Raw genomic sequence first — 13,121 nt, forward strand, 5'->3', positions numbered from 1 at the left:
TTAACTGCAAAGATTTGGGGTCTCTGCTTTTGAACTGGGGTCTGACTGTGTCTATCAGCCTTGACACTTTGTTTCAAAAGTGAAGACATCCCATCAGGAATGACTTGATTTTATCGGTTCCCTCCCACAGATGTAGTTAGTCAAACTTCCCCTCAGAAACTGAGACACGGTTGATTGTGATCCTTAGCTCTGAGAATGTTCACATGTGTTTTGGAGCGAAAGGTCACACCAGGGTGGCTAAATGGATTCTATTAACCCCAGAGCCTCCCCTCGCCATTTTGTCTTTATGACAGTCACTGTTGCCGTTTAAAACAGATCATGATTTTAAATGTGCATAATCTCAGGTTTGATGCAAAATTAATACCAATTGCTTGATTTTCACACCTAGACATTAATTACTATTTGTTTTGCATTTGCATTCACAGGTATCTGTGGAGGGAAATTAGCATACTCTGTTGTTAGACCATTATTAAAATGACAGTTGGGAAAATATTTGAAAAATATTGTCTTCCTTTCTGTTTTCCTCTCTGACATTATTCATCATCTTTTTCTTCTCTATCTTTCTTTCTTGGTAACTTAAATTCGTTGCATGACTTTGAAATTCTGGATAAGTAATGGGAGCCATTCTGGGACATTGGTACTTGCAACCAAATGCACAGTATGGAGACTCAGGCTTCCTAATGGCTTTTGCATTTGCATGCAAAACAAGCTGAACCGGTCAAGCTGTTTAAAGCAGGTGATTCAGAGGCACCTGTGAAATCATCTTTTGTTGCTGAAACCTTTGGAGGGGCCCAGCCGACACATTTAGCTGGCTGCTTCCTTCAGTTGGGTCTGCCCGTGGTTGGGCTAAAAAGGAAAAGCAAAAGAGAACGACGGGCTTTCATCATTGTATTCGCAAAGAATCCTGAAGTTGGAGTTTGATCACCAGGGTTCACGTTGCCTGGGAGTCGCTGAAGACACTGGGACAAGGCACTTGATTTTCTTATCTCTGATCATGGGACTCACCCCAGCATGGCATGGCAAAGCTCAAGTGAGGCAAAGTACCTCACTACCTCTGGAGAACCACGCACTTGGGACACGTGGCTGCTGCTACGAATGCCCGTTCTGTTGTCTTCTTCGGTCTTTTCCTGTGAAGGTCACAATCTCATGGGTGCTCACCCTTCTGCATCCGGGGCTCATTGCCCAGGGTCCCAGAGTCTGCACACATAGGGTGGGCTCTGCAAACAGTGCTTCCCAGCTCTAAGTGTTTCCTCTGTGACTGTGACCCTGTCACGACTTAAGGAAGCCAGCCTTGGGCGCCTGGGTGGCTCAGTTGTTTAAGCGTCTGCTTTGGGCTCAGGTCATGATCCCAGAATCCTGGGATCGAGCTCTCTGCTTAGCAGGGAGTCTACTTCTCCCTCTCTGTGTGCCATTCCCCTGCTTGTGCTTTCCCTCTTTCTCTGTCAAAGAAATAATCTTAAAAAAAAAAAAAAAAATGGATGTCTTCTTTGCAGAAATGTCTGTTCATGTCTTCTGCCCATTTCTTGATTGGATTATTTGTTCTTTGGGTGTTGAGTTTGCTACATGGGGGGTTAAGGGGGTAGGAGAAGAGTAAATGAAACAAGATGGGATTAGGAGGGAGACAAATCATAAGTGATTCTTAATCTCACAAAACAAACTGAGGGTTGATGGGTGGAGAGGGGTTGGGAGGGGGGGTGGGGTTATGGACATTGGGGAGGGTATGTGCTATGGTGAGTGCTGTGAAGTGTGTAAACCTGGCGATTCACAGACTTGTACCCCTGGGGATAAAAATATATTATATGTTTATAAAAAATAAAAAAAAAATGGAAGACAACCTTTCTAGGCAAAGGAGAGTCTTATTTTTTTCCATCAATATCAGTAAAAATGAATTTATTAATTCAGTACATTTATTGAACATCTACACTGCTAGGGCCAGGGGTTTTTGGTTCCCATCCCTGGGGACTTACAGCCCAGCACAGCTCAGGATGTGCAAATTTTCCCCAAAGCTGGAAGGATATATTAGTTGACTGATTCATCCATTCATCGAATAATCATCTGTAGAGCCTCTTATGAACTAGGGCCTATGCCGGGCACTGGGGATTGAAAGTGAGCAGGATAAGATCCCTCTCTGCTGAGTTACCAAACTCTTTGTACACTGGGCATGCAAATCCCTTGTGGACGCCGCCGCGCACATTCCGAGTCAGAGTCTGGATGCCCCCAGTGCTCCCTCCCAGGAGATTCGGACCAGGCATCTGGAGTTTGAAACTGCATTTTGCACCAGCCCCTGGGGGGTAGAAAACAATGGGAAAGCTCTGGGGAGTCCATATGCAGTGGGATACACGCACACACTTGTGCGCATGCGCCTGGCTAAGTCAGTGTGGCGGAACCAGAAAATACGTCTCCGAGTTGGAAATCAGCTGTTCAGGCGAAACATGCTTCCTGGCTCCACCTGGCTTCCTGGGGTCCTCCCGCCTGAGATTTCGCCCCAGGAGTGAAACGGCCAGAGATAGCCTCTTCACCACCCTGAAGTTCCAAAATCAGAAACATAAAATCCACTGCTCCGTGATAACATATGCACATTTTTATCTGGAAAAATACAGGAAAATATTTTGCCCATGATACCGTACGTTTGTGCCCTTTATCATAAATCTTTTTGGAAAGAAAACCACCTTGAATTGCAGCCTGGCGGTGTTTCATGCTCTTGGGCACACCACCCTTTGGTGGAACTGATTTATTTATTTATTTTTTATTATTTTTGGATAGAATTTTAGCATTGGCTGCTTCAGTGAACCTTTACTCGGTGGCAAGTGCTGTGCAAAGCACATTCCATTCATTATCTCATTTAATCTTTGCAGCCGATTCATGAAGTGACTGTTGCTGTATTTCCCATTTTAGAACTGATGGAACTGAGGCTTGCAGGGCTCGGGTCTTGCCCTGGGTGGCCCACGCAATGATGTAGTCTCAATTTCCTACTCTTCTAGATGGTGCCAAAATGCCCCTCGTTGGGTGGAATACTTTGGCTGCGTGCTTATTTCTTTATAACTGATTTCCCCAAGGGGGGATTTTTGTGTGATTCCTATCGGGGCAGACCCTGTTCCCTGACCTTTGCTCCCGTCCTGGTCACCCTCATTGTCCCCCATTGTCTGCTGTGCTGTGCCCTTCCCTCCCTGCTTTCCCGTGATGACCCTCCTGCCTGCCGCTGAGAGAGGGATGTGAGCCAGGGCTCCTGGGACCCTCTTTCTTGGCCACCAATGTCTCCTGACATCTTTTTGGGCAGCGGCATGTAAAGGCCAATAAAATCAGGTTGGGGTGACACTGTGACAAGGTGTCAGCACCTATGGCTGTCCCTGGACTGTGACTGGCACTTGGGCAAGCTTTCTTCATGACCCCTGGGTGACGAGTGACAAACAGCATCAGTCACGAGTACAGTGGGGCTGAAAGCAGAAGGAGATGCTGAAGGCAGCTGGGAGAAAGCCCCCGGGCCTCCTGCCACTGGGAGCTCCTAGGACACTGTCAGCTGGACACCTTCACAGGCAAGGCGGCAGGGACTTGGTGGCATGCCCTCCCTCTCTCCTGGGGCCGCCACCTCCTCCAGAACAAGCGGAGGGGATGTGTAGGTTTCAGAGTCTCCAACTTTTGGAGGTTCCATCCTACATCATCAAAAACATTTTAAAAATGCACTCACAGGGCACCTGGGTGGCTCAGTTGGTTAAGCAACTACCTTCGGCTCAGGTCATGATCCTGGAGTCCCAGGATCAAGTCCCACATCAGCCCTCTGCTCATCAGGGAGCCGGCTTCTCCCTCTGCCCCTTGCCCCTTTCATGCTCTCTCTCTCTCTCTCTCTCAAATAAATAAAATCTTTAAAGAAAAAAAAATGCACTCACATTTTTATGTGAAATGCTGCATTCAGTAGTGGCAATTTGGAACACCTAGCAGGCATTTAATGCATCTTTGTTTCTGTTTTAATTTTTTTTCTAAGAATATTGGAGTTGTATTTGGAAAAGTCCTAATGTTTTTGGAGGTCCTTGAATCATCCCACAAGCACTGAGTTTACAATGCCCTGTGGGTAAAACTACCCTAATCTCTCGTGAACTTCCAAGAAAGAGATCCTCTGGCTCATTTGTGACCTAAGTGCAAACCCTTCCCATGGCGCTTTCTCTCCTTGACCCCCAGATTTCCCCATATTTTCTCCTTAGAGCTTCCATAGCACCCAGATCCCATCATCAAAGAGGGATGGTTTGTGCTGTCCTATCTGTCTCCTCTGTTGGAACACGAGCTGGGACTCTCTCTCCCCTCTGAACCCCCAGTGACTCAGCAATGGTACCAAGTGGTGCGTAGTAGAACCTCAACACAAGCCCATTGAATGCATGGGAGAAAGGGTGGATGGCTGGAGCTGTGAGGGATATTTCTGTATCTGGGCTTCTCCCAATGCCATCCCTGGTTCCACGTGGCAGCAGCAGCTAGCAACTAGGCAGAAATACAAATCCTCAGGTTTCTACCCTAGATCTCCTGAGTCAGAAACTCTGGATCAGTGTCACCTCCAGGGGATACCAAGGCACTCTGAAGATCGAGAACCATGCTCTCGACCAGTGCTTCTCCAACAGATCACCTAAGGATCTATTACAATGCAGAGTCTGATTCAATCTATTGAGGGTGGACTCTGAGATTCTGCCTTTCTAACAAGTTCCCATATGATGCTGGTGCTGGTCTGTGGACCACACCTTGAGTAGCAAGGCTCTAGACTACCCTCGTTCAAGGTTTAACATGTTCATTGTCACGCAGGGAAAAAGAAGTCTACACTTGGTAAGTGACATCAATTCTCTGAGTCTCAGTCTCCTTATCTGTCATGGGAGGACAATGATGGGCTTATTATTATGGATTAATGAAATAATACACAAAGCCTGGTGCTTAGGACATCACGAGCTCTTGGCAAATGTTTTCTCTTCCCTTGATCCTTTCCATACAACTTCTGATCATGTCTTTTTCTTTCCCATTCAGGTATCAAAGCTCTTAACCACAAAGACGATGCTTTTATCCTTCCAAAGCCAGCCAGTAGAGACAGTGATTTGAATGATGTTAAGCGATGAGAAAAACCTTCAAAATCTCCTCTAATTTTTCTTACAATCGTTTAGGATGTGACAAACAGGATGAAAAAAGATGGGTGAATTCAAAGGGGTAGGAGTCAGGAATGGAAGGAGAGGTTCTTTTGGCTGAGGCTCAGAGAAGCAGAGCTAAGAGAGTACCCATGTGGCTCAGAGCCAACCCACATTTACTGGGCACCGACTGCATGCCTGTGCCCAGCCCTTGGGGACACAGCGTCACTGGGATCCTGGGGAGGAATGGATGGAGGAACGGAATCTGGGGGCCTCAAAGCCTTTTCCTAATTGTGATCATTTGTCTTCCTGCAAGACTCAGACCCTCATTTGGACCTGGCTGGGGATTGTGTGGGCAGGGGAGGTATGGGTGTGGGGGGAGGAAGTCAGCATGAAATTAATTCTCTGCCTCTCCTCTCTGGAATGTCAATAATGTGCTGAGGACAGTGGGGGAGTGCGATTGGCTGCCAGCACCGCCCCCCCACCTGGGCTCAGAGTCTCTGAGTCCTCCAGGGAGTTTAGGGGCTCCTAGGTCTCCAGGCATCCTGTTCCTCCCATCCTGGAAAGCCAAGCTTCCACCAGCCACCAAAAGGAGGCCTGACCCGGCGCCCAACGCTAGGGTATCCCTCTCTCCCAGGACATTGGAGGGGGCGGGGACAGCAGCCCTCAGTGAGAAAGTTCAGCTGAGCCTGCTCCAGATGTGTATGGCCAGTCTGGGGGCCGGGAGTCCCGCTGCCCTGCCGCCCTGCCGGAGCCTCTCTACAGTCTCCCACTGCTGTGCCATTTGGCTCCAACTCCAGCTGCAGAACTGGCCCCGGGAGCTGCACCCTCCAATCACCACACTCTTGCACACCCAGAAACCGCATTAAAATAGTTCACACTTAGATTTGTCTCACAGCCACATGAGCCTCTGTTTGCACAGGCTGGTGGTAGGAAAGGGGCTCTACCATGTTCCAGACACGCGGGGCAACTGCAGTGCAGGGTGCAGAGGTGTCTTACCCGGGATCCCAGAGCCAGGTGATTTGTAGAGGGCCAGCCCTGTGCCTTTGAACCATGAGGGCCAGCACACCCAGCTCCAGCTCCTGGGGAAAGCTGCTTGCCTTGTCTGCCTGGTGGTCAGCACCGATTGCAAATTCTATCTCTACAGACATGGGACGGCAGGTGCTTGCTCGTTGGTAATGCTTCTAGAAATGGAGTGGTGCTCACCGGTATGGTGGACAGTGCCCCATTCTCTAGTCTAGGAGGCTCTGAGCTGGCAGGTTAGTGAGGGAGCTGATCACAGAGGGCGAGAAGCTCCTGGGATAGCGTGAACCCTAGGATTTTGTGGGATGGGCATGACAAGGCGGGGACACATAGGGGTGTTTCCATCCTGTTTGATGTCTACAACTGAGGTGGCAAGGGATCCTTCAAACATACATATACTAAGTACCATGACATATGTGTATGTACACACATATACACACACACATACACACAGATTTTTCTATATAGTCTTTCCACTCTAAAAGTAGCATGCTTATTGTAGATAGCTTGAAAACACAGACATGCAAAAAAGAAACTAGCCATACTTCTGACATAAAGGGACAAAGATTATTAATCTTATGGGCAGGAGCTTACACTTCCCTATGGATTGTTTTACCCAGTTGAGTTCATGGTGAGTGTTTCCTTTGCTCGTTTCACTTCACAAGTGCATTTTCCATGTTATTACAAATTCTTTATTAACTACCCTCCTTTGGGATACAGATACAATTCACCATGGCTTGTGTGTCCACTCGGTGATTACTGGACGTTTGGGTTGTTCCCACTTTTTTCACATGCTAACATGGAAATCAAAATGATCTCTGCACCCAAAGATTTTGTATATAAATAGCTAAAAATCACAACATACCTCAAGAGCTAATAAAGATCATAGGGATATTATGGTCTTCTTGTCCAGAGAGATTTCCTGGGAGCAGCTCGATCAAAGGTCGACCAAGTTTCAGATGTGCCGCCGAATTATTTTTTAAAAGGATGGTCCCAATTTTCCATCCCGTCAGTCCTGTTTGAGATGCACGCGAAGGGGCACCCCAGAAGCTACCAAAGAGACAGAGGAGCCACGGAGGCTTGGCGCCAAGGTCACCGTGTCTGGGTTCACATCAATCACAACACGCGCAACGTCCTGACCATGTGGCCCAAGGCAAGTTGTTTAACCTCCACGGGCTTTGAGTTTCTCATTTTCACCATGGAATTGCCACCGTGGCTCCCTCCCAGGGCTGCTTCCAGAGTCAGTGGACGACAGCACACCACAGGCTCCGAACGGTGTGTGTCCAAAGTCCTCACCAGCCCCAGTGGTGGTAAGGGTTGGTGATGATACGCACCCAGGTCTCCAGGACCCAAGCCCTTGGTTCACGCTCCCGGCAGATGCGGGGAGGCAGGGCTGACCCTGCGCTCCGGTGGAGTCGGAGCACGTGCCCTCTCCTTGTACAAGCCTCTGAACAAATACTTATAATTTAATCATGACTTTTAATGTTCGAAACGGTGGCTTTTTACATTTTACCGGAGCGCCATTGCCGGCTGCTCTGTCTTATGCTCCCTGTTTATATTGCAATGCAAATTATTCCTGGCGGAGAGTTTACAAACTGCACTTCCATTATTAATAGGGTTATGATTTCCCCCATTCCACTCTTATCTCTATTGCTCGTGTAATACATAATTCATGCTCACCACCCTTTGCCTGTCTCAGTGCCAGGGCGCAGCCGGCTCTCTCTCTTTTCTTGATGACAGTAATTTGTATGCAGTGGGAGTCAAATGACCATGTCCCTAGCCTCAGGCTCTCTCTAAACGTGTTTTCTAGAAGGACTCGAAGAGAGGAGAAATCGAAGCACTGGGCTATCTCCAGTCGAAGCTTGAGTTCCAGTTCTCTCTGAGCTCAGAATCCTAGGTAGACATCCAGAGGGCTTCCTAGGGGCCTAAAACAGAATCAGCCAGTCGGAAGGAAAGGGGTATCTAAGCTGAGGTTGGGTCATGGCACTGGCAGGAGGGCTGGGTTGGCGGAAGCTCCATGGAGACACTTGTCTCCATCAGAGGGGATGTTTTCTTTGATCGCAATCCCACATGCCTCCCCAGAGGGCGGGGACCCGGCTGCTGGCTCATCCTCTCGGGGGATGTTCTTTCTCACCTGGCAGGTATCCTGTCTCCGTCCATGGTCAGCCCAATGCCACAGTTCTCCAGAGGCTCTTCCCTGGGCAGCCTGGTTTTCTCAGTTGACAGCAACCCCTCCAGGACTGTAGATCCCACATGAGGAAGAACTTCCGGTTTGTTAAGCCTGGGCACAGCTCTCTTGGGTGGGGTTGGGGGCCGGGTCCTAGAGCACTAGCAGTGTCACCCACCCAGCTTCTCTGCTGACAACCCACCACAAGGACCCTGAGGGACAGGCTGGGTTCTTTTCTTCAGACCCCTGATCAGTGCCCAGGACTTGGGGGCAGTCTCTGTTCCCTTATTAGAGTCTGAGTTCCCATAGCTAGGGGCGGACAAGTAGATTCCCCTGACTCTAAGTGCTTGTGTTGGGGACTCACTGGGCCAGGTCCCCTGGGTGGGGCCACAGAGAACCCCTAGGACACCTCCCTAGGCTTTCGTAGTCCCAAGAGGTTGCCTTGAGGCCAGAGCAGCCGCCCAGTCAAGAGAGCCCGAAGGCCCTTTCTGGAGGCCCTGCCTGGATACCCCGTGGCTCTGTTTCCTCACCACATCCCTGGCAGTGACGGGAACTCCTGAAGTCCCTGCCGGGCATATGTCCCCATTTCCCGGCAGGCTCTGGACCCCACCCTCTCCTTGCGTCTCTGTGTCCCCTCCTTTCCCGGCTCTGCCCTCAAGCACACTTCCACAGACACGGGCGCGTGCAGATGTCCACGACCACACTCACAGACGGAAGTGCGCAGGGACATGTGCAGCCGTTACAAACATGGGTCCTCAGAGGCACAGATGCACAGAGCGGCACGTGAGCACACACGGACCTACGTGGACACGCCTGAGCACGCATGTACACGTGTCCAGAGGCATGTGTGAACCTATGCACACGTCACAGGCCACAGGCATAAACATGCGCACACACAGCCCACACTCACTTCCAGGAAACCCTGCTGTTCCCCCCACGTGCTGGGTGCGTGCAAAGCCACAGTTGCGCACTCAAACCCACTCGCACCTCCGAGGCCCCCGAGTGACTGAATCATGAAGCACTTTCCTGTTTAAGTTTATTTTCTTCTGGCAACAGGGAGATGCTTATTTCCAAGAAGCGGAGCCAGGGGAGTTCGCCGAACCCGCGCTGCTGTGGCTTGGGTTCATTTTGGCATCGGGTTCTGTCTCTTGGGGCTGTGTTTACCCAGCCCCATTTCTCCCATTTCTCCCCGTCTCCAGGGGCCACCGGGGTGAGCTGAGCCACATCGAGGTGCCAGTTTTAAAGCTGCTGTTTATCGGACACTGACCAGACCCCTTTGGCCATTGCCAGGGGTCCGGGGGTGACCTTTGCTAACCTCTTCCCTGAGTGTCCTGCTTCCCAGCCCCAGGAGCTGAGAGTCGGTTCAAGCCTCCTGTTTATGGCAGGTCTCTTGTAAAGTCCCCTGTGGCCATCTGGAGTGGCTATTTTGTGAGAGGGACTCAGCTTTACACGAATCAACCCCCTCAAAGACAGGGTCTTTTTCTTCTTCTTCCTCCTCCCCTCCTCTTCCTCCTCCTCTTCCTCCTTCTTCTTTTCTATTGCCTGTTTTGTTTGCTGCCATCTCCTTAGCGCTTGGAACAGTGCCAGGCACACAGGGGAGGCTTAATGAATATTTTTTGCACGCATTATCTAACCTGACACAACAACCCTTCGAGTTAAGTATTGTTTTTCTCATTTTACAAATTTCTCTATTTTACAGATTGAGGCTTCTCATGGAGCCAATCCCAAACCTGCAGGTGGAAAGTGAGCGAGGCATTGAACCTCCCCATGTCGTTGGCCCCACGGTGCAGGCTTCTGCACTGTTAGGGGCGGTTGACATTTCTGGTCTTCGGGGTCCCGGACTTGGAGAACCGTGTAGCTTATGGTTTATGCCACAGCCCCTTTAAGGTGAATGAAGGCAGAGCCCAGCTCGTAGAAGCTGAACTCCATCATCTGGATGCCTGGGTCAGTCCTCTGGTGGCTGTACTGGCTTTTGGGGTTTCCCTATTATGTCCCCAAGTCTGGCTTGTCTGCACGCAGGGTAGCCAGGGGTCACAGGTGAGAGTTTTTCAGAGTGACAAAAACATACCGGGACCAAGCCTGGGTGTGTGTCTGTCCTGGGCCCACCAGAGAAGTCTCATTCTCGGCAACTCGATGGCTATGTGATGATCAAGATTGTTTGACTGATTGATTGATTGATTTGGCATACCTTTATTGATCACCTCATGCCATTGTCCTGTGCTTGACTCTGAAGAAACTGAGTTGGATTGGATGTAATAATTTCTCTCAAGGGCCAGGGAGAATCTAGAGGAGAAAACAGAGACAGGACCAAAACATACCCCGGGGCCACGAACGAACACAGTAAGGAGGCCAGGGCCTCCCGAAAAGAGAAGTTTGCCATCTAATCCCGACTTATCAGACTACGGTGAACAACACAATCACCTTAAAGTACAACAGCTTTACGGGCCTCAGAAAAATCTGGGAAGGGGGTCCAAGAATGTGCATACTTAACCATCTCCCCAGGGGATTCTGGGACATGGGTAGGGGATGGGAGGATGACACTCTAAGAAGATCAACATCAAGGAGTCAGAGAAAATGTCGTGGGGACAATACTGCCTTCTTAAAGGAAGTATAAGCGCTAGTTGACAAGCAAGAAGAGAAGACACCTTACAGGGTTGTACGGACATTTTTGAAACACAATTGCTGTACAAGTAACCAAATGATGAAGACATAAAAATGACTCACTCAGGGTAACTAACCACTGTCCTTAGATAAGTGTGTGCTCTTCTAGAACCTTTTTATGAACATCAAGTATATGAGTATAATCTCCCTGTGTTTCAGTCTACGTCTGTGTCTGCCTCTAGAGCTATGTCTATGAGTCCGTCTGTGCGTTTACAAATGTGGCTCAGGAGTTACCACCATCACTGTGGCTTCTGATGATGCTGGAACCCTCAGGACGTCCCCAGGGAGCAGAAGGTGCCTCTCTTTTTGTTCTACTAGGGTCTAAAGAATCATGCCTCCTAGATCCTCTCTGTCTTCTCTCTCTCTCTCTCTCTCTGTGTGTGTGTGTGTGTGTGTGTGTGTGTGTGTGTGTGGTTGTTTTAAACTGATACATCTCTGTTTTACTGACGTTATTTTATAAATAATTTCCTTTGAAGTAGAATATAAATGTGCACCTGTCCTAAGTGTCCAGCTCCTGATTGATCTCAAGCTGACCACTCTCCTGTGACCAGCGCCCAGATGACCACACAGAACATGACCAGCACCCCCTCCATTCCTGCTCTTCTCACCTCCCCCTGCTACGACTCGGGCAGGAGAGGACTAAAGGGGGGATTTGAGGTCCAGCCACCACACTCTTCTCTGTACTGGCTCCCTCTCATGTTCCTTCGGTGTTGCTTCCCTCCCCAGGTGCTCGTCCTGAACTTCCATGTCTACAGGATGCTCCCAGCAGGTCACAGGTGCGGGGATGAGGGTTGGCTCCAGCAGAGCCAGGGACATAGCTGATAGCTCTAAGCGATGGCCAGATGAGGGGTTCTGGGAGATGGGTAGTCCTGAGAGATCCTCACTAGGGCCCAGACCCTGTCAGTCTGTTCTGCGACATCTTGCTGTTCCTTTGGACAAACTTGCGGCTGGAAATACTGCTGGAACCGGCAGGCTTCTTTGGATTGAGGCCCCGGTGCAAATGGCCCTCCTCTCCTTCCCTCCACCCCTGCATGACCCTCTTCCAGATCTTGGGGAGCAGTCTCACGAGGCTTGATTCTTCACGAACTATCACCAGCAATTGTCACTGCTCTTTGCCCTGGAACCATTTAAAGATTTTTATTATTTTTTACTATATATATATGTGTGTGTATATATATATATATACACACACATATATATATATTCTTTTAATTTCAAAAGCAGTGCATGCTTGTGGATAAATATGCGAATCATCGAGCAACATACAAAGTGAAAGTCTTTCCTATTTGGTCATGATTCCTCCTTCCCACCGCCCAGGGGAAACCACCAGCCGCAGAATGATGCATATACCAGATCTCTCTTTATCCCTCTCTTAGTTTCTGCCTAAACTAGGATCATATTATCCTATTTTACAAACTTTTCTTGGCATTAACAAAACTTCCAAATCAGCCCATGCAAATCTATTTCATTCTTTTTGACAATTTCATAGAAGTCAACAGTTGGGATTCACCACAAGTGATTTGTCTGGTCTTGGGGTTTTTTTGAGGGGGGAGGTTGGATAAGGGTGGCATTGAAATTGTCTCCTACTTTTTTTGTGACAAATAAGGCTGCAGTAAACATGTTTTACCCTTATCTATTTGTCCAAATGCTTCAGTGGGAAAGGGTCCTGGGAGTTTAATGGCAGGAGGCAAAGCATCTGCCTTCTAAATGTCGATATATTACCTGCGGAGTAATGCACAACGTCCCCCTCCCCCACCACTGGATATTTGAAATCTTTTTGAATGTTTACCAACTTATTGGTGTAAAAGATGATCCTTTTTGGTTTATGTTCCCCTATGCTCTGATAAGGATTAACATCTTCCTATATTTTTTCCTTAAAAAAAATTTATTTATTTATATTAGAGAGAGAGCATGAAGGGGGGGAGGGTCGAAGAGAGAAGAAGACTCCCTGCTGAGCTGGGAGCCTGATGCGGGACTTGATCCTGGGAATCCAGGATCATGACCTGAGCTGAAGGCAGATGCTTAACCAACTGAGCCACCCAGGCACCCTTCCCATATTTTTCCTTTTAAATAAGAACTAACCCTTTCAAGAAAAGAGCCAAGAGACAAGGTGGTGGGGCCTGAAATGTTTGGGGAACAGGAAGAAAGTCTGAGTCTGGAAGTCAAAGTATAAGGAT

This window comes from Enhydra lutris, unplaced genomic scaffold (genome assembly GCF_002288905.1).
Source record: "Enhydra lutris kenyoni isolate GAN:26980312 unplaced genomic scaffold, ASM228890v2 scaffoldscaffold6, whole genome shotgun sequence".
Taxonomy (NCBI): domain Eukaryota; kingdom Metazoa; phylum Chordata; class Mammalia; order Carnivora; family Mustelidae; genus Enhydra; species Enhydra lutris.